General features: G+C 34.0%; 1 protein-coding gene across 6 annotated transcripts in view; it reads right to left on the bottom strand.

Moving 5' to 3' along the window:
- The window catches only part of LOC129799830 (homeotic protein antennapedia), a 226,957-nt gene that overhangs the window by 112,783 nt on the left and 90,265 nt on the right, over nucleotides 1-23,909 (bottom strand). For 4 of the 6 annotated variants that reach the window (XM_055844062.1, XM_055844070.1, XM_055844063.1 and 1 more), the window contains exon 2: nucleotides 20,917-20,945. The gene's annotated coding sequence lies outside the window, so the exon portion shown is untranslated. Of the gene's footprint in view, nucleotides 1-6,764; nucleotides 7,873-20,916; nucleotides 20,946-23,909 lie in introns of those variants that run through there. The other 2 variants (XM_055844068.1, XM_055844065.1) reach the window with 2 other exon arrangements.

Below are 23,909 nucleotides of genomic sequence, written 5' to 3'. Positions count from 1 at the left end.
CAACACGGGAAAATTTAATTAAATAATCGAAACCTTTAACTTATTTTAAGTAGATTCTTATCTGAAGCTGATGTAACGCGAACTATGAAGTTCTAATAAAACACGTCTCTCTTAAAAGAACTAGAGGAAACCTTTTCTACCAACCACGGCAACGGAATAAAATTAATTTTACTAAATTGCCAATGTCTTTTTCAATTAATTCTTCTGCTACATTTCACTCTATTTCCTTCGAGCAAAAAAAGCCCTGTTAAAACCTCTGAATTTCGGAGGGAAGAAATACCCTGCAAAAAAGTCAAAACCCAAAAAATTACCCACCCTAGAACCATCTACTATTCCGTGCGTGAAAGCAATTTAAATTGAAGTTTCGCGTCTCATTTCCGTGGCTGATAATTCACTGTTGCAGAAAACTAAACATGGTGAAATGGGCCGCCTCTTGAGTAACGCCTAGAGATAAATTTTGCTGGGAGGGAAAGTCCATGGATTGAAGACCTAACCACTCAAGAGAGTGAGAACGAGTATTCGGGTGAGAAAAGTGGAAGGAACTTCATCGTCCGTCGTGAAAGTTTCTGCGTGCATTTTCACCATTTTCATCCCCTTGCCCAGATTTAAGGGAGATTTGCAGAAAAGGGAGGCTTCTGCAAGGGAGTTTTGCTGGGTGGCCGGATGTTTGTGTGATTATCGTGCGAGACTTGGATTCGTTTTTGAGGCATTTGGGGAAGTAAGACAGAACCCGGCTGGACTTGCGAATTTTTAGCTTTACTTGTATTTCATATATTTAGTAAGTTTGTCTGTTATATATAAATTTCTAAGGAAATCAAGAGAAAATTTAAAGACTGATATGGCATTATAGTGCAATTTTTTTATGTTTTGCAGCAAAAAACTATGAATATGTAAAAAATTCGGTTAAGGTAAGATGGGGTAATTTGGAATCATGTTTAATTTGAAACTTTGAGTTTTCTTAACAGTTTTAGATGAGAAGAAGAAAAAAATAACAAAGATGTACTTTTGAATGTAAAGTATTATACTGTTCGTAGTTTTCTTTTTCTTTTTCTTTAATCTTCTGAAAGAGAGTGAGAAAATCTCATAATTCCAAAATAGAAATGATTACGAATTACCCAATCTTACCCTTTATGTATGTGAAGAGAATTTAAATGAAGTTAGTTTTTTATTAAAAGAAGATTAAATAATTTTTATTTAAATATTCAATAGTCAAATAACTTTTAAAAAAACCAAGGTTAATGACGGTTTTTGGGTAAAATTTCGCCACTTTTTTTCTATGGGGAGTTTGACATGCGAAATGGACAATTGAATAGCTTTTCCTTCAAAAACTGCGAAGGGCTTTATAATTTAATTCAGAATAAAAATTCTACGATTAAAGCACTTATTTCCCAAATATTGCAAATATAATGAATATTTCAACAGTTTTATATAAAAAATACCTGCCAAAACCGAAAAAATACTAGTTTTGACAAAAGTGTGGACATTTAATAGGTTTCGTAGCTTAAAAATAGGTTCAAAAATATGGCAAAAATATGTTAGATTATGTAAATAAAGTAAAATATTATTAATATAAAACCTAGAATTATTGTAGAAAGGAACTGTAAAGAAAAATTAAATGAAAACTCACTTTTCGCCTTCTTTTTCTAATGCACTTGTATATGCTTATGAGATATTGATGAGGTATAAGCGTTTTGAATAAACTGATAGTTTTTTCTAATTTAAGATAACTGAGATTTTACAATACTTAGAGGAATGTAGGCATGGTTCGCACAGAGTGAACCTTCAAACGATGTGAATTTTCTCTTCGTTTGCAAAGAGCTGACTTACCATTTCTCATTTCGTATCATGAGCTTAATAATTAAAGTAGAAGAAAGAAGAAGAGCTTAATATTAGATGAGATCATATATTCTGTCAGTAGAAGAGGTAAAAAGTTTGGAGTGGTATATCTCAGCTCCTGATGAACATAATTGGATGAATGAACTATTGTTGGAAAGCTTGGTTCATTAGCTTTCAGAATCTGGTATATGTAATTGGCTATGGGTAAATCATGGTCATCCAGAACCATTTATGTCGAAGAAGACACTTTTTGCAGCGTCATTTTTGACCATCTACTGCTGGGACCAGGAGTGACCCACAATTCTCGCACTTGGACTGTTCGTTAGAGGAACTTAAAGGGTATAATTTGTAGAAGAAACTTTTTTTTTGGACATCTTACTTTTTTTTTATTCATCGACTTTTGCAAGAATTTTAAAATTTTAAACGCAAGGAAAAAATTACAGAAATCCTTCTATTCCATTTTCTGGACAAACTAATGAAGATATCGACTTGGAATGTTCTGAGTACCCCCCCATAAGTTGATCCAAGGAATCCAAATGTCACTTCAATTTCATCTCCACGTCTATCCTTCCCCTCCAGAAATCACTCCTTTAGGAATATCTCAAGAACCAGACCATCGATGCATTTCATTTTGGGATATGTTTTAGAGAGTATCCTGGCGGACATTTCATTCATACATCTCAAAGACGTCCGACCTCTTCTTCTTGCACTTGCTAATAATCTGGTTAGAAGAGTAGAATTTCTTCTGATCAATTTTCTGACCAAAGAGACAAAGTTAGAGACTTTTATTGTTTTGAGTACCCCCCAAAAGTCAATCTAAGGAATCGAAATAACATATGCAATTGCCTCTCATCCCACTCCTTCTCCTCCAGAAACCACTCTTTTGAGAATATCTCAAGAACCAAATCATCGATCCTTTTCATTTTTGGATATGTTTTTGACATGTCCAAGGCGGACATTTTGTCCTCAGACACCAATATTGTACAGAAATTTCTTCTTGGAATTTAGAAGATAATTTTTTAAATTCTTGTACCAACGAATTTCAGCATTAAAAAAATATTTAAGCAAGTAAGAATTGATTAGGCTTGTGAAAAATTTCGAGATTGATTAAATAAACCACATTCTGTGTTAATCCGTTAAAAATATACTCTCTTACGCTGTCTATTTATTGGCCTTGGAAATTCCAAGAAGAAATTTCTGGATGATATTGGTGTCTGAGGACAAAATGTCCGCCTTGGCCATGTCAAAAACATATCCAAAAATGAAAAGGATCGATGATTTGGTTCTTGAAATATTCTCAAAAAAGTGGTTTCTGGAGGACAAGGAGTGGGATGAGAGGCAATTGTATATGTTATTTCGATTCCTTAGATTGACTTTTGGGGGGTACTCAGAACAATAAAAGTCGCTAACTTTGTCTCTTTGGTCAGAAAATTGATCAGAAGAAATTCTGCTCTTCTAACCAGATTATTAGCAAGTGCAAGAAAAAGAGGTCGGACGTCTTTGAGATGTATGAATGAAATGTCCGCCAGGATACTCTCTAAAACATATCCCAAAATGAAATGCATCGATGGTCTGGTTCTTGAGATATTCCTAAAGGAGTGATTTCTGGAGGGGAAGGATAGACGTGGGGATGAAATTGAAGTGATATTTGGATTCCTTGGATCAACTTATTGGGGAGTACTTAGAACATTCCAAGTCGATATCTTCATTAGTTTGTCCAGAAAATGGAATAGAAGGATTTCTGTAATTTTTTCCTTGCGTTTAACATTTTAAAATTCTTGCAAAAGTCGATGAATAAAAAAAAAGTAAGATGTCCAAAAAAAAAGTTTCTTCTACAAATTATACCCTTTGAGTTCCTCTAACGAACAGTCCAAGTGCGAGAATTGTGGGTCACTCCTGGTCCCAGCAGTAGATGGTCAAAAATGACGCTGCAAAAAGTGTCTTCTTCGACATAAATGGTTCTGGATGACCATGATTTACCCATAGCCAATTACATATACCAGATTCTGAAAGCTAATGAACCAAGCTTTCCAACAATAGTTCACTCATCCAATTATGTTCATCAGGAGCTGAGATATACCACTCCAAACTTTTTACCTCTTCTACTGACAGAATATATGATCTCATCTAATAATTATCTATCTTATGACCAATGGCCTCTACACACTAGAGAAATATATGTCCATATTGGAGAGCTTTTCCCACACGCATAGGGAAATTGCTTCAATATGGACATAAATTTCTCTTGTGTGCAGACACTATAAGAGATGACGAACTAGCTCTTTGTAAACAAAGAGAAAATTTTCGTTGTTTGAAAGTTCATTCTGTGCGAACTATGCCAATATTCCCCTATCAATGAGATTGAAGGATTGAGTTTGTTGTTGTTGTCGGATGATTATTGGTAAAAATTACATAACTTAATGAATTAATGTTTTTTTTTATGAATTTGGCAAGTGTTTGACTGCTATAATTCGAATATCGAAAAGTTATATAGTTATTTACATCTATGTAACACATGCATTTTATGAAGTTTTGTTCATTTGAAAGACTTGAAAAAAAAAACTTGTTAAAAAATACTTATGTCGTTCAATCTGTTTACACATTTGAATTTAGAGGGATTGGGGTTGTATTAAACATGGGGTAGTTGTAAGCACTGCAATTTTTTTTAATTAGACATTAAACTTCAGACGACGAGATCTATATGAATTTATAGATACTCTACGGATTCTTGTCCACTGGTCAAGAATTCCTATGGTCGATATAAGTCCAAGAAATCAGTTTCCCTTACACTTCTGAGTATTTTACTGACCAACAAAAGTCATTGATAAATAGAATAGTTTCTATTACAATATTTTATTTAAGTTTGACTGACAGAAATATGAATGGAATATTTCTTAATAGCACGATGCGAAGCATTCGCTAAACCCCTGGAGGATTGCCTTGAGTGTCAGCCGGGTAAATTTGGGATGTCGAGCGAAACACAGGATGGGTTTGCATTTTGTGGTGGAATCGAGTGAAGCCGAAATAACTTACTGTAAATCATATTTTGCTGGGAGAGAAAATTTCCCTAACCCCTCTAAAACTTGTACATCTTCTTGGTATTTTCTTCATCCCCACTTTCCGAAAATCCCCTTGGCGTCGTCTTTACTTGTTTTTCCGCCGCGAAAATCATTGTTCTTGTGAGGTTTATTATTAAATGATTGTTTTATAATTCCACACTCATTTTGTGCCCTCTACTCTCAATCCATCTTATACTGATTTTCTCTAAACTGCTCCTAAAGTTGTATTTTTGTCTCGATTTTCTTTCTTCGACGCGGATTTTTCGACTATGGGGATTTTTAGTTGATTTCTTGTACGCGTGTTTTGATGTCGAGTGATAAAATGCGGAAAATTTCATGGTGAAAGAATTATGGGAGACGATTGTGAGTTGGAAAAGCGCGAAGAAAAAATCCTTCTCAACTTTTGTGACATAATTCAGAAAGCGGGAGGAGAACTTCTTTCACTCTCTTAGTGTGTTTTTTTTTTTGCTTCAAGAGCACCTCGGTTGTGACCTCTGGCCTAAATTCTCGCCAAGAGATTTCTTCACACACTCTGATTTAATTAAAATACATCTTTAGAGTTATGTATGGCCAGTCGGGGTGTGGGAAGTTCATGATCTTTCGGTGATCTGCTACAAGTGATTCTCTACGTACAGAAGAACCTTTACCCAATTGGAGTTTCTTCTCACTCAAGTTCGAGTATCATTAAGTAGAAGAGGAATTACAAGAAGTGAAAAATAAGAAGAAAACCATTTTATTTTCTTATGAAAAATTAAAATATTTTCCAAAACAACAAAGGAAAAGGTAATGCCCAAGGCACAATAACTTTTATTTGTAAACATGTTTTCAAAATTTTCTATGAAAAAGAGCTAAATGACTAGATTTACATTTCATTCTCTCTCATTGAAATATCAAAAATATGTTTACAAAACAAAAATTATTGTGCTTATATGGAATCCTGCCAATTTTTAAATTTTGAATTTTTCTCACTTGTTGAGATTCTCAAATAGAAAAAAAAACCACGAAGAAGTACATTCGAGAATTCTTCTTTCTTGTTTTCTTTTTCTTTTGCTATTTAAAACTGTTTTGAAATCTTATAGTTCCAAATTAGACATTGTTCCAAATTACACCATTTTACCCTAATGGTAAAAGGTTTAACATAAAAAAAAGTATACATACGGCAGACACACGAATTTTACAACGGATCTACCATATCGACCGCTCAGAATAATTAACGAATAACTCGCATTAGACAAATTTTACAGGAGAGCGATTTGAAGCTGAGATTTTACATGCAGAGAGGATTTTTGAGATTTAAAATCTCAATAACTTTGAAAAAATAACTTTCAAGTATAATATTCTCAGGTAAGGTAGAGGGTATAAAGAACTATCCAAAAACGAATAAAACGATTTTTGTAAAAAATCGAATTATTCGACTTATATTCTGAGTCGTCGATATATTTTCGAATAGAATTTCGAACGGTTTTATAATTTCGAATGTTTATTTGATTAATAGTTAACATTCGAGATTTTTTTGAAGGGTCATAATTATAGGTTCAGAGTGGTTAATTGGTATGGAAATTGAAAACAGGGATTCTGAGTTACAAAGCCAGTGCATTGTTTGTAGACAGATACTGAAGTCTCATAGAAAATTTAAACACATGAAAAGAACTCATATAGATTCAAAGTTCTAAAAGACAAGTTACCCGAAAATACATTTTGCCAAAACTATCAATTAATTAAAGAAGAAAATCTACCACGTTTAAGCAAAAATCACTCGAGTTTCGAATTCGAACTTCGGCAGAATTTCGGACAAGATTCCGAAAGGAAAACAACTTCGAAAGCTTGCTTGTGTATTCAGGAATTGTTGATCTTTTTGGAAAAACTTACCTCAAGTATGAAACCTTTACAAAATTGCGAATGATTTTCTGCCACTTAATGCTCCTTAGAGTCTATAAAAAGTCTCATTGCAGAAATCACTTCTGTCACTCATATTTCTTGGGCCTTAACATCTCAATTGTGCACTGAATCTCATATTAGAATGTCATATAAATAATCATCTATACTTTTTCCGTCGCGGCGACATTTTCACCATCACGAAGCTTTCCACTTAGTCAGCAGGAAAATTCTTACACTGAAATATCTCAAAGTGAAAGACATTTTCCAGGGGGTGGATTGTCATCCGAGTGAAGATTGTTCCAAAAGGTGAGTGCCTCTTATTTTAGGGTAGAAAAATATATATGTATAACTTTTGAGGGGCACCTAATCACCACTGATTTTTGTACTTCTCCGGATGATCTCACTGGATAATGTTTCTTTCTTAGTTTAGTTAATATTTATTTTCTGTCAGTGGCTCAGAGTTGAGTGTTAAGACGTTTCGAGATGAGAAATTTCCCCTGCGAGAAAATTCTTCAGGAAATATGAGACAATTCGAATCACAATTTTTGGTTGTTCTCTTGTTATTGGGCAATGTTTGAGTGAAATTCTTGCTTGGGAAAAAATGGTTTCACATGCCTCATAAATCACTTGACACAGAGAAAAATTGTTGGCTGGTTCGCACTTTTTGTATATGTGTGTTTTTTTTTGAAAAAAAAATTTCTCCGTGATCTCTGTCACAGGAAGTCGCTTAGGTTTCCACACAGAGAGTTCAACTCAAAAACCACGACAAAAAATCAAGTGAAATTTGACTTTTCCTTATGCAAAAGAAACTCTAAAGGAAAAAAATGAGTGGTTAGAAGAAGCAGGACTAATCACACGCGTAAGTAAGTTAAATTCTGCTGATTTTCCCACACTTTTTCAGCCACTTTCGCCGAAAATTCCATGTGAAGGTGGCAACAAATGTAGCGCCAGCAATTCCACGGTGAAAATTGCAGGCGACAAACATATGGGGTACGCGAATTATGTATCTGGAGACGCGGAAAAGATGGTCCAGGATGTTCGCGAGTTGGTGGATCGACTGGCCAGACGGAGACTGAGTGTCTCCATTTAAGATGCCATCTCTCCAGTACCCTAAAACTCTCACATCTTTTCCCCACATGGACCCGAGACATTCCCAAATAAATTCCCAATGCCGATGATTTGCGAGAGAGCCGGGAAAATTTTCGAGAGATTTTCTATGCGCGACGGAGGCCAGAAGATTTTCCGGCTATGCATGCTTTTTCTCACTCTTGCGCACTTGCCCCGCAAATGAATCCACCAAAAGTGGGAGTGATGTGCTCGATGGGAGATTTACGAGGATGCTGCGCATGGTCGCAGATTTGAAAGCCCCTTCTCATCCAAGCACAAGAAAACTCCATCATCGTCATTAATCACAAATACACATTGAAAAATCAAGTTTGACTGTTTTTGACTTGAATTGAGCCAGGATGGAAGGAGAGTGCATTTGAACATTTGCGAAAATCGAAAATATATTTTTCGATTTTAACTCTTACGGTTTTTGGTATACACCTTTAGGATAATCTCAAAGAGTTGAAAGTATTTTCCAAAACCTTTCATTTAAGCCATAAATGATCAAATTTAGATAATCAGAACAGAAGTTATGGATGTTTTATGATTCAATTTTGAATGACCCATATCTTCCGTTATGAAAACTGCATAGGGATTCAAGTTGATTTCTTTAAATTTGGAAGTTTTAGCGATCATACTTATTTAAGGATCCATTCTCTTCCGGCTTAAGAACACCTAACAAACTCCCATGGCGATTCATCGCCAAACTTGTCTCATTTGCCTCATCAAACGTCGATCCGCTAAATTAAAAGAGACAATCAACCAAGCTCCTCACCAAAAAAAATCCTCTTAAAGCTTTCCACACAGAAATACTCCAGAAATTGACATTGGAGCCGCGAATGACTTGTCTTGTGCTATAAATAATTTATATTTCTTGTCTTTTCTTTCCACTTTTTCTCTGCCCTCCAATGTCACTCATGAAAGTTTTCCCTTTTTTTTAGTCTTGCACGAATTTTCTCCTTCGGCTTTCTTTTAGGCGACGTTGGATGCCCAGAAAAAAAAGAGAGTGTCATGTCGAAACTAATTAAATTCTTTTACTACCACTTTCCCTCATTCCGTGTCCTTTCCCGCGGATGATCCCTCTTTGTGCCCGCTACGGAAGACGAGGGCATAAAGATGAAAAGATGCTATGTTAAATTTTTCCACCCGCTGCCATTTAAATCTCGTGCCAGAACTGAGAAAGAATTCAAAGTTACAAAATTTCATAAACTTCACTGGAAAATTTCAGGAAATTTCATAATCTTCGAAAAAAGCTCTTCGAAAATTAAAAAAAAAAATGTAAAACTCATCAGCTATATCTTTAACCAAGATGCTAGCCGCTATACCTATTAATCCCTTGATTTTAATCATGAAATAAATACTAATAATTTCTAAATATTCATTTTTTTTTAATTTTTTAATGCTTTTCGAAAACAAAACATTTTTGTAGAGTTAATCTCTAGCCATAAAAGCTTAAAAAATGTGACTATAGCCGAGACACCAATCTCTATTTTTTAATAAAAATAATTCAACATTTTATTACTTATTGGGTGTAAACACAAATAGATTTTTATTCTCCAATAGTGTCTTGGATAAAAGGTAAATGAAACTCTATTTGCACAAAAAATCGTTGATGTTCGAAGAATTCAAATTCAACTTCGAATTTTTATACCAAATTTTCGAACAAGGTGAGGAGAATCTATCAAATATCACACTAGAAATCTAGCAAAAGATTCAGTAATTATGGAGTGATTAAATAATGGGACAAGAACATTAAGCGTCGTTGTTCTGTTTTTTCCTCACAATAACGTGAAGACCGAAACATTTTGACGCTTTGAGCACTTCGAAATTCGAACAGTATGTACCTCAGCCACCTTGCGGAATTATCAAGAAGTAAGAATATCTCATTTTTGGCTTTTCAAATAGATTTTCGATTTAGATTATTTTCATCTAAAGTGTAAATCTTCTGTCAAAAATTTAAAATCAAAAAAAATATCTTGTATTTTTTATATGATCAATGGTGCTATTCCAATAAAAAAATGAAAAAAGAATTCAGTCTCATGTTTATTTTTAAGTATATGACTGTTCTCAAGTGCTTCTACGCAATCAACTTTTCTTTGTGTTGGTTCCTGTCACGACTATTTGATTTAAAATACGACGAGAACCGGGGAAAACAGTCGAGACAGGAACCAACTGAAAGCAAAATCGATAATGCAGATGCACTTGAGAATAGTTATGTGCTAAAAATTGTTTTTTATTTTTCATTGGTAATTAAAGATTTGCTTTACAAAATCTTAGCAATATATATACTTTTCATAAAATTTTGAAGCCTAATCCGGAATTCTTTCATTGTTATAAAATCTTTCTGGCTCGCATGACTCGTTTTTTGGGAGTTTTTCGCGTCCTGTTCAGCAGAACAATTGATGAATGAAATAATGCGAGAAATTTTGTAGGATATAAATGAAGGAGCATGGAAAGAAAAGCTGAAGAAAATTTTATACTTAGTTGATACTATGGAAAATCTTGTAGAGTGGGCGTTAAAAAAAAAAAATTGGAATAAATTCGAAAAGTGTCGCCAGTGTTTGTTTGTTAGTATGATGATTTATCTGCAGGATAAAAGTTAATTTATTCATGGACTGTCAATCCCTCCCTTTGAAACTACATAAATTTGAATAAATGTTAATTAAGGATATGCTTCCGTAGATTATAATTCCTGTCTTTTCTCGGTGTCTCTCTCTCACGAATCCTCACCAGTTCGGGAGACAGCAATGTTAAGAGCATCCATACAATCCTTTCAAAATTTTCCACCCTCCCATCGCAATTAGGTTAAATTCTTAATAGTCTCACCTACCATAATCCTTATGGAATTTTTTGGTCAAGGATAGGGCTCAAACTCTGACAAAGTGATTCTTTCAACCCCGTGATTATCAATATTAATTGGGAATTGAAGCTTTCCAATGTAATAACTCGAAAACTAAGAGGAATATCGATTTGCAGTTGTCAACACAAGCCTACGGGTTAATTTATTAAAATTTGAAACGATATACCTTCGGTTCTATCACTCCGAATCCGATGATATAAGGCTTAAATAAATGGTCTCATAAAGTACTACATTTTTTTGTCTTAAATTCAGAAGATCAATATTAAAGGCCTTTGGTCGCAAGAGATGTGATTCTTTAACCTCAAATTTCTTACCCCTAGGTCCCCGGCAAAATTATATTTCATTTACATCAGTTAAAAGAAATGAGCATTCCGAACAGGCTCACAATAAAAATCTCACCTACAATAAACTGATCTAGACTTATGACTAGCTCGTCTCCTCATTTCTCTCGCCCTCTAACCCTTTCTGTTTGACTTTTTTCCAAACCCTTTCCACCCTCCCAGCTCTCATGCCATGTCAACCCTCCTTTCGTCCTTTTTGTCTCCTCCGGATGGTTTTCTTCTCCCCGGGAAAAGTTGCCACTCTCTCTTCTCGCTGGTGTATCCCAAAACTTTTCAAACTAAACTACCATCGAGTGTGTGTCTCTGGTGGATGATGAAGGATGAGGCAGAGTAAGGCACAAATCCCACCCAACACTCCCCAACATATCCGCTAAGAAATAAATCACCGTCAAAGACGAAGAAGACAATGTCAGACGAATAGTACAGAGCAAATTGAATTGTTGTCTTATTTCATATTATATTTTTATATTCCATGTTATTCTACTCTCAATTTTTTTTTCTTATCTCTCCTCCTTTGACATTGCCTTCACTGCGAGAAATTTTGCTTGTGCCATCTCGAAACTGTCGTGTCGAATGGCAATGCAACAAGAAAGACGGGGGTTGAAGTAACATCGATTTACTGTCAATTATTTCTATCACAGAAAAATGTCCAAGGCATCGGCACAAGAATCAATTTGTAAAGTCCTCTGTTCACTTGGCAAAAAGCCGTGCGTGTCTTTTGCAAAATGTGTCTCAATTGAATTGTGAATTTTCTCCCAAACACTTGCCTATATGTCTCTTTGCCGAGATCTTTCTTGCCTTTTCATAACACCACAATCCACAAGAGAAAATTTCCCTCCACTATGAAATATTCCTCTGTATATCCCTTGCCCTGGGTCGCCTCCAAAGCCTCCCCCCCCTGCTGTTACTCCATCAACTCCAAGGGGCACACAAATGGGATTATGGACTACATATTTCAAAATTCTGATTGAATTATCATAGATTCAGATAAAGGATATTTTCGGGAAACTTTACCACTACACTTAGAAAAAATTAGGGGCTATGGAAACTTTATTTATTTTGACTAAACTTTTTGTGTAATGAGCCATTTCCATTGAGAAATTTTTCAAGAAATTTGTTAGAAAATTTTCAACTTCATATGAAAGAAAGGGTGCTTTTATAAGAAAAAGTTCAATTTGGTTGAACTTTTTCATATAAAAGCTTGAAAATACAAATTAAGAACAGTTTTCCAGACTGTTCCTTTGAGGAACAGCGTCATCCATTGAGTTTTCTTCTGATACTCGCATGCCAATGAGTTCTCAGCTGAGCGAATTTCCATAAAAAAAATCTTGTTTTCATTTCTTGTGGAGGTGTTTTTAGATTAAATTCAAGTAAATTTGGGTTCTTTGAAGGTGAAAATAGTGCGTCCATTTGGAAAATGTCCCTGTATTGAGGATACGATATGCCCAGAACTTTGATTTACGGTAAAGGCGGGTAAAGTGTTAGAAGTGCATCAGAAAACAGTAACGTTCTTGTTTTAAAATGATATTGGTTTTAATTACCCCTCATTATGCCTTTCCCTGCTTCAATTTGCTTACCAAACTATTAAAGATATCCTTTAACAGTGATTTAATGAAGGTTTCGATTGTTTTTATGCATTTTTACACAGAAGCTAAATCAAAACAAACAAATGTCAACGAGATGTTCGTATTCAAAACTGGGCTTTTTGCGAGCTTCCATGTGAATTGGGAATTACAAAAATCTGAAAATTTTCTCAATGTAAATGGCCTATAAAACTTGAGAATTAACAATTGACAACAGTTATCAGCGCCGTGTCCTACGGGGGAAAGCGTTGTCCTTACATAGAGCAAGTAATACTAATGTTTTCAAAAAATTGTTTGAAAAACAAGTCAAGTACATTACTAAATTGGGAATGATAAACGGAAACAGTAATATTGATGATCTTAGCATTAACGACGCCGAAATGGAAATGGATTATTTTTAATTTGTAGCTAATCAAGATTACATTCTAAAATCTTACATTACAATTTTTTATTATCATAAAATTTTTAAGATCTTCCTATCTCATTGGGACGTATATCAAAATCTATCAAGTAGACTTAAATTTTGAGAACTCACAATGAGAACAGTTTTTATGTAATTGAAAACACTAGGGGAAAGTACTCTATTTTCGAACGTTCATGCCTGCGAATAATGTGAATTTCTTAAATCTTCCCTAAGAGGCTTATACATAATTATCATGTAATCATCAAGACTAACGATAAGCTGAATAATATGTGTAAGTCTCTTAATAAAAATAAAAGGAAATTCACATTATTCGAAGTTGTGAAGGTTCGAAGGGAGAGTACTTTCCCCTATTAAATTGATAAAACTTATGTATCAAAAAATAAAAAAAAATAAACCATTAAGTAATGAAATTGAATTTTGAGAACTCAAAATGAGAACAGTGGAAGGTATCTGGACTAAACCATTTTCAAATAAAACTTTCTCCCAATCGGACCCATATCTTTTAGAAGTTATCTACCCCTGAAATTTCTTCTGAATCCATGATAGTCTCGGCATCGTCTTATTCATACTTCTTCGTCTCCTCTTCTTGTTCATTCCACCCTCCTTCTGCGAAATGCGAATCTCTCCTCATCGTCATAGTCGTTGTCGCTGTCAGTTCAACTTTACTTCTGGAAGATAGCTATTTATATGTCGGAGGAACATTCTTCTCCTCTCCTGTTTCTATATCGCAAATCCATAGCAGAGCGCCTTTTGTGTTGGGTGTAAGACAGGGAAAACTTTTAGTTTCTGCCCCTTTTCCTTTTATATATATATTTTTTTTCTTTGCTCTCTTAGAAGAAAAATCGTTGGGCGCCTCCAATTTAGGGCGGGGGGAGGGGGTTGAAAGGAAATCTCCTTTGTGAAAGTGGATCGATGTCAATTTGGGAGATTAAACAACAACTGCGGGATTATCCATTTGGGTTTTTCTTTTTTTTTCGCAGTGTATTTTTGAAATACAGCTATTGCGGGAGAAGGAGTGTAGGTGGTAGAAAAAAAATAAGAGAATTGTTCTTGTGTTCGAAATTTCACTTCCTCATACTCCAATCGCGGGAAAGTTGGGAACAACCCTCGTGGAAAACTTCCGCTTCTGCGAACAATTTTCGTAAACATTCAGGGGATCTCATGTCAAAGGAAAATCTACAAAGCCATTAATCAATACAGCTGGTTTTCACAAATACACTCCGACTCTCAAATTGTCTTGGTGTTAGTGCTTGGGAAAAAGGATGGAAAATTGTATGAGGAAAAACATGGGAAAATAATACACAAAAGTCGGAGAAATTGTACTTAACAGAGAGAGAAATTGCTTGGAGAAATACCATTTCTTCCCTTAACATAAAGAAAATTTTGTATAGTAGGTGAAAATTCTGGGGAAAATCGGCGGGAAATCTTTTGGGGAATTTGCAAATTAAATGAATTTTACACCATCAAAACCATTTAAACCAAAACAAAAAAAACTTCTCTGAAATTTTGCACCAAAGGAAAAACATCAAGGAGGAAGGGATGGAAAATTCTGAGTAAGAGAGAAAAGGGAAAAGAATGAAATTTACACCGAAATCCAGTATGAAAATGAATAATGGCCGCTCCCCTATACCATAAATTTCTTCTTCTTCCATTGCCATTTTTGCCGCCTGATTTTACCATCCTTTTCATTTGCTCATGTGGCCAGACCCATAATCCCGCCGAATACTGCTGTTTCACTTTGATCTCTGAACTTTTGCACACACACAAACACCCATCCCAAAAAAAAACACCACCACATAGTTAAACAATCATCAAACACGGAGATTTCCTCAATGAATTCGATCTAAGAACTTCATCAATGATGGATTAGCAGGGAAATCTCCCAGCTGACCTTCTGAAGAAAAAGCTTCTGATACTTATTATCGGTCTTCAGTAACCACAAATGCCTTATCAATACCCACACACATCATTTCACGCTGAGAATATTTTGGAAATTGTCAAGATAGCCAAAGCGATTGATTTTGGTCATAAATTAGAGACAGACGTAGGTGGGTGGATGCAAGAGTACGCCGAAATCTCATATGAATTGGCAGTTTATCTAAATCAGATGGAGAAAACCTCAATTTTAACTTCCAAGAAACTGAGCCAAAAATTCAAATCAGCAACAGAAAAATCGCGAATGGGATTTAGAGGTCGATCTTTAGAGGCACACTTAATTGAACAGATGAAGATCAGAGTTACAAAGAGTATAGATTAAAGATTGCAATAGAACATTAAAAACAATCAAATTTGAATGATAATTTTACGAAATTTGTCCAAATTACAAGATAGTTTAAATAGATAATCACAAATTTCTGTTTAAAAAATTTTCTTAATTGCGCTGAAAGTTCCATTTTAGAACGATTGAATTAAAATAAGTTTCTTTATCTAATTCTCTTAATCATTTTTTGTGGAATTAAAGTATTTACTATTTATTTAATAATTTTGATTATTTCAAAATGAATTCCATATTTATGTTAAAATTGAGAATGAAATTGAAGAAGATGTTTCTTCAAATCATAGATTAAAGTTGACTAAAACTTCTTCGTTAATGTCAAGGAAAACTTGGAATTGGGGCAGTAGTAAACATAAGAAAGTTGTAAAGACTGATTTTTCTGCCTACATTAATAGGACAAAGATCCATATGTGTTGAGAGGAAACCAGGAAGTCCCGTTACGATCTTATCAATTCAGTTTGTGCAGTGAGTTCGATCAAGTCAGTCCTAATTGAACAGTCGAATAGAAAGTGTATGTCAAGTGAATTAATAAAAAGGTGTTGGGTTCTAGAATTAAGTTTATTTAAAAGTAAAGTGGAATTCTCATTTATTATTTGTGTGGGTGCGTCGACAAGGATAGGATTATCTAAACTAACTACATATTTTCCATATCTAAGGTACGTCCCATAACATTATTTATGTTATGTGTTTATGAATTCATATAAGTCTTGTCTTCTGAAGTTTAAAAAAAAATAAATAAATAAAAAATCGCAATTTTTATAACTACCTCATATTGACGACTGCCCCAGTTTCCTTTATGTTATGAAAAATAAAACAACAAGAAAAAAATTACAAAAAATAAGTCATTTACTGAAGAGTTTCATTCATTATTGACATCTCGAATTAAAATTCGGAATTTACTTAAAAATAAGCATTTAACAAAAATCTAAATAATAAATCAATAGAGAAAATATAAGAAAATATAAGAAAAGAGCACCAGCGATCGGCAGTGTTCCTTGGATCGTCAAGTTATTACCATATTGTTGCACCAATTCAAATGAATTTTTAAAAAGTATTAGCTACTTTTAACCATTTAACTATCACAAGAATACAATGCACTATTTCAGATTTAATTGATAAAACCAATTTTCCGTGAGACATCTGAGTAAATTCGTGACGATTTGATGTACAGAGCACATAATTGCGATTACATCTGTTTTTATTAATTTATTGCAAAAATTTAAAATTCGAATTCGTAGAAATAGTTAAGTGGATCACTAATATACCAATTAGCATACACAAAATTCCAAATAGTATTTTGGGGTTTATATTTTCAACTAAATATCGAGCATGTCTCTGAACATTCCGACCCGGGGTACTCTGCACTTATCTATAATTTCGTTATTGATGACAAAATTTACCAAACTTGATTGCACACCTTTCCCAAATTAAACAAGTTTTTCGCTGGACTTCATTTTGAGGCTTAGGGGGAGGTAGGGCTGTTTTGAGCTGTGAGGCTACTCGTACATTTATATACAATTTTTTCGCATATTTTTTTCAAGAAACAGGGCCTTGCAATTGTTTTATTTAGATCTAAATTGTTATGTCTATATAAATTAAATTACGTTGGAGCCCAGTTTCCTTTGAAAGTATTTGAAAATGTCGTATATCAATACAGCTCCACCTCCACCTATGATTTAGAGGTGAATAAGTAGGTCTCAGAGTGAACCGTGAGCGGCTATTGACAAAATAGTGTCGATCTGGAGCTAAAAATCCGCAGATCGTCACTATTTTGGTAAGAGACCGACAGATCGGTACAATTTAGTCAGAGATCGGTGGATCGACATGAGATCGACAGGTCGGCCTGCGATCGGTAGATTTACACGAGATCGGCAGATCTGCATCATTTTTGGAAGAAATCTACAGATCGGCACTCGAGTGAACCGTGAGCGGCACGGAAATTCTTTCGCAATAGGGGAGTTAGAGGCAGTTCCTCGCAATTTTTATTGTTTTTTTTTTACAATAAATCTATTATTTGAAAGCATGAATAAATAAATAAAATAAATAAATAATAGTTCTCATATACAGTCTTTGAAATGAGATTATTTTTTTTATTTTATTGTAATTAGAAATTGAAAAAAAAACATAGAAATTTATTTGTTTTAATTTGGAATATTATCTTAATTTAGAAGATCAAACATTAACCTAAATATAAATAGAAATTACTCTAAAATTATCTAGTAATTCATCATTATCTTTATCTATAAATAAAATATGATGAAGAACATCAACTTTGTGGTTTAGGAAGAGGAGAGAAAATCAATGATGAATGTCACAAAAGCCTTTCAAATAAATTGTGATGAATGCAACGATCAGTTTTGTGGAGGAAAACAAATCAACCACACCGAATGTATGCAAATTAAATCGAAATGGTCATTTGATGGTCATCCAGGAAAAAAAGCCCAATGATCCTCTTTCTCACATCATTTTCGCAATGCATCTACTAAAGAATTGAGGTGGAGAGTCAGAATGGGCAAAAAGAGTGGCAGAATGTCAATGAAATAAATTGAAATGGAGTCACATTGGAAGTGGTCAGCTGATTGCATGACTTTTCAGGCACCATAAATAAAGAGTTACGAGTTGGGGGTATAAGAAGTCGCGAAATCCTGAGAATAACACACTCCATTGACTTTCCAAACGGCGCGATATGCAAATTCACGTGTTCTTGGGCGATTTCTGCGTGTGTTTGCCAACGAAGAAATTGAAAGAGTTTCCAACCACTTCATTAGATCTCTTTTGCTTTTCTTCCGATGGATCTTCGGGATGAACTTATTGGTTTGTTTTTAGCGTGGATTTTTTTCGTTTTAATCAACCGGTTCTCTGGGCCTTTTTCTTTTTGCTGACCCGATCCGCAACTTAGATGGTCTTTTTTGGCGGGAAAAGCACGGTCGAAGAAGAACACCAAACAAGGGGTAACCCATACAGGAAAAAATGTACAATGATAATTATTGGTTTGTTTTTGCGTAAAAATTGTCACATTGGCTATAAAATATTTATTAAACTGAAAACTGCAAACTTGTGCGTTTTATGTATACTTGACGTAGGTAATAAAACATCCATAAGCTACGAATAAGTTTCCATTGTAAATTTCTGAAGGGGGATCTACAACGCTAAGACGGCGGTAGTCGTTAAAAATTACAACTATCAATATAATCTCATCTGTGTTGCTCCTTCTAATAAGCATATTGTCGATGAATAAATATATTCATCTATCTATCATATGCGTTGTAACTTTGCATAATTTAATAAAAAAGTGTGAATTCATAGTTCCTTAAAAAATATGAGTCCAGGTACCCTGTCAGTTTCAAAGAGTTCCTTTTAAATTACAAATATTCCCAATGAGGTCCCAATAGGTGTCATTTGGTCGTTCTTATAAGAGTTTCCAATTTTCAGGGAGTTCCTAAGAGTTCCAAAGTAACCCCAGTGCGTTTCGCGAACTATCTGTCACGCACTCTTCGCAATGATTGACCCCTTAGCCCAAAATGTAACAACGAATATCTTCGCTGATGGTAAATCTCGTGAAATATTCTTTAGCAATATGCAGATGAAATTTGCATAACAACGCTCCTCGGGGACAAGTGATGTCTGCATTTTATTAGGTCGTTTTATGATCAATTTTTTGTTGTTGTAAAACATCTTATTGAAGGAGAGAAAATCCATGTTTTAGCAAATTTTCAAGCCAATTTTCTTAATATAGTCTTTCTTGCCAGATGGAAAAATTCACCGATATTTCCGATTAAAATGTCTGATTGTCGTGCAACACGAAAAGTTTGCCCCACAATTGTTATTTATGGCACTTCTTGCGGGAAAGTGACATATGGTTGAAGGAAAAATATTCTCTTACTATGGCTTTTTTCGGGGGAAAAACACTTTGTATAGAATTTCTCATATTTTCTATCGATTTTTCAACTCACACTTTCCGCACACCTTTGGCCAATTTATCGACTTTGGTCAACCCGGACGAGGAAAGAATTCAACTAAAACTGTCGTAAGGAATACTCAAAAGACTTTCTCAAAGAAGGTATAATTGTTGCACGTGAGAGTTGCGTAAAAGAGGGATAATATTTTTATTGCCCTCATTTTTTCTTAAAAAAAAGAAGGTTTTTGAGGAAGTTTCTTTTGTGAAAGATGTCCTCGAGAAACAGGAAGAATTCTTCATAAAAAAAACTTTCTCTTTAAAATAGAAGACGATGCCACAGACTAAAAGGTATATGATATATGTAATAAATATTGCTTTGGTCAATTCTGACTACAAAAGGTAGAATTTAAATTTTAAAATTTATGAAATAAACAAGTTTATGAAGTTAAAAAATAGAAAATTACTATAAGAACGGTAGCAAAGCAACCATGCTCGACATTAATTTCCCCACTGACAGTGGATAACAAATTAGTAAAAAATTACATTTTTCTCATTAATTCTAATAAAGTAAAAATTATCTTTCTATATTAGTTATATATTAACAAAATATTTGTAGGGATTATGTCAAAAGTCTAAATTAGTTTCACATCATTTGCCTAAAAAATTATGAAAGTAGTTTATCGATTTTACTGGTAACGAAAATCGACATGTTCACGAGCATTTAGGGTCGAAAGAACACCTCTTCAACAGGGAACCCCTATTGACACTTTTGTCAAAATGATGAAATTTATTAAATATATCTGGTAATATGCAAGTAATATGATGTTTCTTCTGTAATCTATCTTCTTTTATAAAAAGAGACGTTCAAATTTCATATCCTAAATCGGTACTGAAAGTGTCAATAAGTGTGACATGATAAATTTTTAAATTCTTTCACCCTAGAATAGTTTTTTTCCATTAGAAATTACTGAAATCCACTATTTTTAAGGTGTTTCAAACCTATTTATAAATCAATCAAAAAATCGCCCAAAATAGTTAGGTGAACCCTTAATGAAGTTCGGATAAGAATTGAAAATCCGAAAAAAAAACGTTTTATAACCAAATGGAACCGATTCAGATGTAGCGAAGAATCCAAGACCTTTCTAATAAACCCAGATTTTCCATATAATCTATTGAGAAATAAACACTCTAAAGTCGTTTTAGAATTTAAATTCGAAAAACTATTATTAGGACTTACATAATGCTGTTTTAGAATAAGACGGAATATCCCCTTAGATATGTTATAAAACATATCTCAAAATAAAAACAAATCGCGGAACGTTTCCTATTCAAACAATTATGTGTTTTGAAGGGAATACTCCAAGTCGTTATTTCTCACCGTTTGTCGTCTAGTTTTACTCACAACCAGATAAACGTAGAGGTGAACAAACTGCGATAAGAAATTGTATAATTCACAAGTATTTGTGTAAATGTGTAAATTTTTAGGGGAAAAAAAACAAGGAAAAATTTTTACAATAGAGTTCAAACAATAAAACAATATTTTAAAAAAAATCGACACTCCCTAACTTTTTCCCTAAACAATTTGCTTGAAGTGTTTGGCATATTAAAATCTATTGCAAAATAAGATGTTTACGAATTTCTTTCAGACAACTCACCTGAATTTGTATATGCTGGTGTATATTTTCTGAAAGAGAAAGAAAAGATGAATTAATAAGACGTATTCAGGCACTTAAGAGAACTTTTGGATGAATTCGAAAATTGAGGGAAGTGTTCGTGAAATTTTTTCAGCAAGTGTAAACGCATGGGAATCTTCAGATAGTATCTGGTGCCATCTGTGCCAGTCTAGGGGAACTACTAAAAATATTCTGTTGCTAGAATACCCTCTTCAGTATTCTCTTGAGATGGGAAAAAAAATTCTTGGCTTGGCATTTGATGAAAATTCTTGAGATTTTTCAACCGCTTATTGGCATGATTTTCACTGAAAATGTATTAAAGTTTTCAAAGCTCCCGCAATGTTTCTTTTCAGATAAAAAAACTACATGCTTTTTTTGTCGGGGTGAAAGTGCGAAAAAAATAAACAGAGAAAATTACAATTTTCCTGGATGAAGGAAAATCCATTCTTTTGGGGCATTTCACTCAACTTTATGTGTTTGTGTGGTAAAATTTCGTGCTGGGAGATTTATAGTAGAGACTATATATCAAAAATAGAGTTCCGCCTATCATGTTAGAATATTACTAAACATAGCAACTAAACTATGTAGGAAGGCAACTTAATACTGAGATGGCATGAGGTTAAATAGAGTCGCCAAGGCCCTAAAAATTCCCCAAAAGGAAGAAAAAAAATCAACAACGAAAGAGCCGGAAGCTCAGAGAGAAAATTTCCACATACAATTACTGTGATTTTTCACCCTCTCAACCCCTCACTTTCCCCTGTGCGTGCCAAAGGTTTCGCTATACCCTTCCCTTACCTTGCTTGCCCTTCCGGCCGGACTCAAAATAATTACAACTTACACATATTTTCATTAACTTAATGACCTCCTGAATGTTTTACCTCCACCGCTTTGTTCGGTAAAAAAATAAGGAGAGAAAATTCGCGGAATGCTCGAGTTTGCAAATTTATAAAGATCATATAGGGGAGATTGGGGTAGACCCATACAATTTTAGAAGGTGCGAATTTAATTGGATTTTCCAAGAACACAGTAAATTTTAGGAAAATATTGTATGGCTCGTGTTTCATCTTTGGGTTGAAACCGGTTAACCCTTTAAGGACGATTGGAACACCGGTGTCCCATACAGAAAATAATTTTTCCTGACTACCTTAAGTTATCTTTTTCTTATGTTTGTACGTAATTGCAAAGTAGAAGGTTGAAGGAATCTAGGATATTTTTTGAAAGTTTGCAGCTATTGGCTATATAGTAAATTTTTAAGCTTAAAAATGACGAATTTTTAAATTCTCATATTGAAAAATTATTTTAATTATTTTTTTATACTTCCAATTTTTTTTAAAGAAAACCCTTTTGGTAAAAAAAAAACTATAATACTCAAAAATCATATTTTTCATTAGAGTGAAAATTATCTCTCATTGGTATAGTTAGAAAAAATACTTAAATTTTTGAACTATTTTTGTTCCTATCATTCACAGAGACAAAAATACACCAAATCAGACTTTGTTGGCTTTTCGAAGGATAGATGTAAGACTTTTTACTGATTTTGTTTATCGGTTTTATTTTTATTGCTGATTTTCGGTCAGCGAAAACTATCTCGTCGTTAAAGGGTTAAACAGTAGGGGAAAGTACTCTCCCTTCGAACGTTAATACCTTCCAATAATGTGGATTTTCTTTTATTTTTCCTAAGGGACTTAAACATTTCTATTAAATATTAGTTAGTTTATTATCAATTATTGATAATAGTTTAAGTCCCTTAGGAAAAATAAAAGAAATTAAAATTATTCGAAGGCATGAACGTTCGAAGGTAGAGTACTTTCCTCTAAAGAATAAAAATAATTTCACTGCTAAAATTAAAGAAAACTTAATAATTTTGACAGATTCATTTCAGTACTGTTATTGTAATTTTTTCTGTATTTTTGAATTCAATTTTAAAGAACTTTGACATTTGAAAATTAAAGATTTTTTATCGGAAAATACATAATCAACCATTAAGAATCCATTTAAATATTTAGCATCTGAAGATTTATCTCAGAATTGAGGGGTTAAAGTATGTGTACGTATATTTTGTCTCGTCCTCTAGGGTTTTATATATAATGAAAATATCGCTGTACTCAAAATAGCCTGTGTGCGGAATTACCCCAGTTTCCTCTATATAAAGCATTATGGTTTTGAAGAGACTGGAAGAAGATGAAAAGGCAAAAACATTTCTTCAGGGAATATCGATTTATGGGACGAGGTCGAGAAAGACTGAAGTCCATATCCCTTACCGTTTAACCCCTAGCTTTTCTAAAACCTAAAAGAAGCCTGCTGAAATATTGTTAATATCGAGGGGTAACTCATTTCGGGGAACTCGAGCCAATCTGGCTGGGGAACCCATACATATTTCTCAGGAAACCCGGGGAACCCATACATTTTTTTGGGAACCCGAGCCAATCTGATTGATTATGAATTACCCCTTGGTTAATATCGATGTCTTATACGCATCCATGTCTCTCTAAGTCTGAGCAATAAAAAATGACCCGGGAAAAATGTAGCTAAAAGGTCAAAGAAATGCGGAATATCTCTGCTTAGACTCCAAAAATATTTTCCCACAAGTGCTTGTGGTTCTTTTTTTTCCAGTGAAATTATTTAATCTCTGTGAAAAATCTCTCTCGCGATTGTATTTCTTTCTGTTCCCATTTTTTTGGCGGCACTTTTCACTTCTTGACGTGTTGAAATGCCCAAGCAGAGCTCCCAAAAAAAGCAGCTACAAGTTCGGAAAAGAGTACACAATCACAATTTTTTCCAAGTATCACTTTTACCTCATATGCAAATTATTTAGAAATATAGAGAACGGGTTTTTGGTGGGAATAGCCAAGGTTTTTAATAAAATAAAAGGTGTGCTTCAATATGGTTTTGTTATATACTGAAGACCGAAAATTTTAGACAAATCTTTGGGAATAGCTTTCAAAACACTCAAAAAATGTAACTTTTTTGATGAA

The sequence above is a fragment of the Phlebotomus papatasi genome, chromosome 1 (assembly GCF_024763615.1).
Source record: "Phlebotomus papatasi isolate M1 chromosome 1, Ppap_2.1, whole genome shotgun sequence".
Lineage (NCBI taxonomy): Eukaryota > Metazoa > Arthropoda > Insecta > Diptera > Psychodidae > Phlebotomus > Phlebotomus papatasi.
Note: the sequence above shows the minus strand (reverse complement) of the source record. Positions and strands in the feature narration are given on the sequence as shown.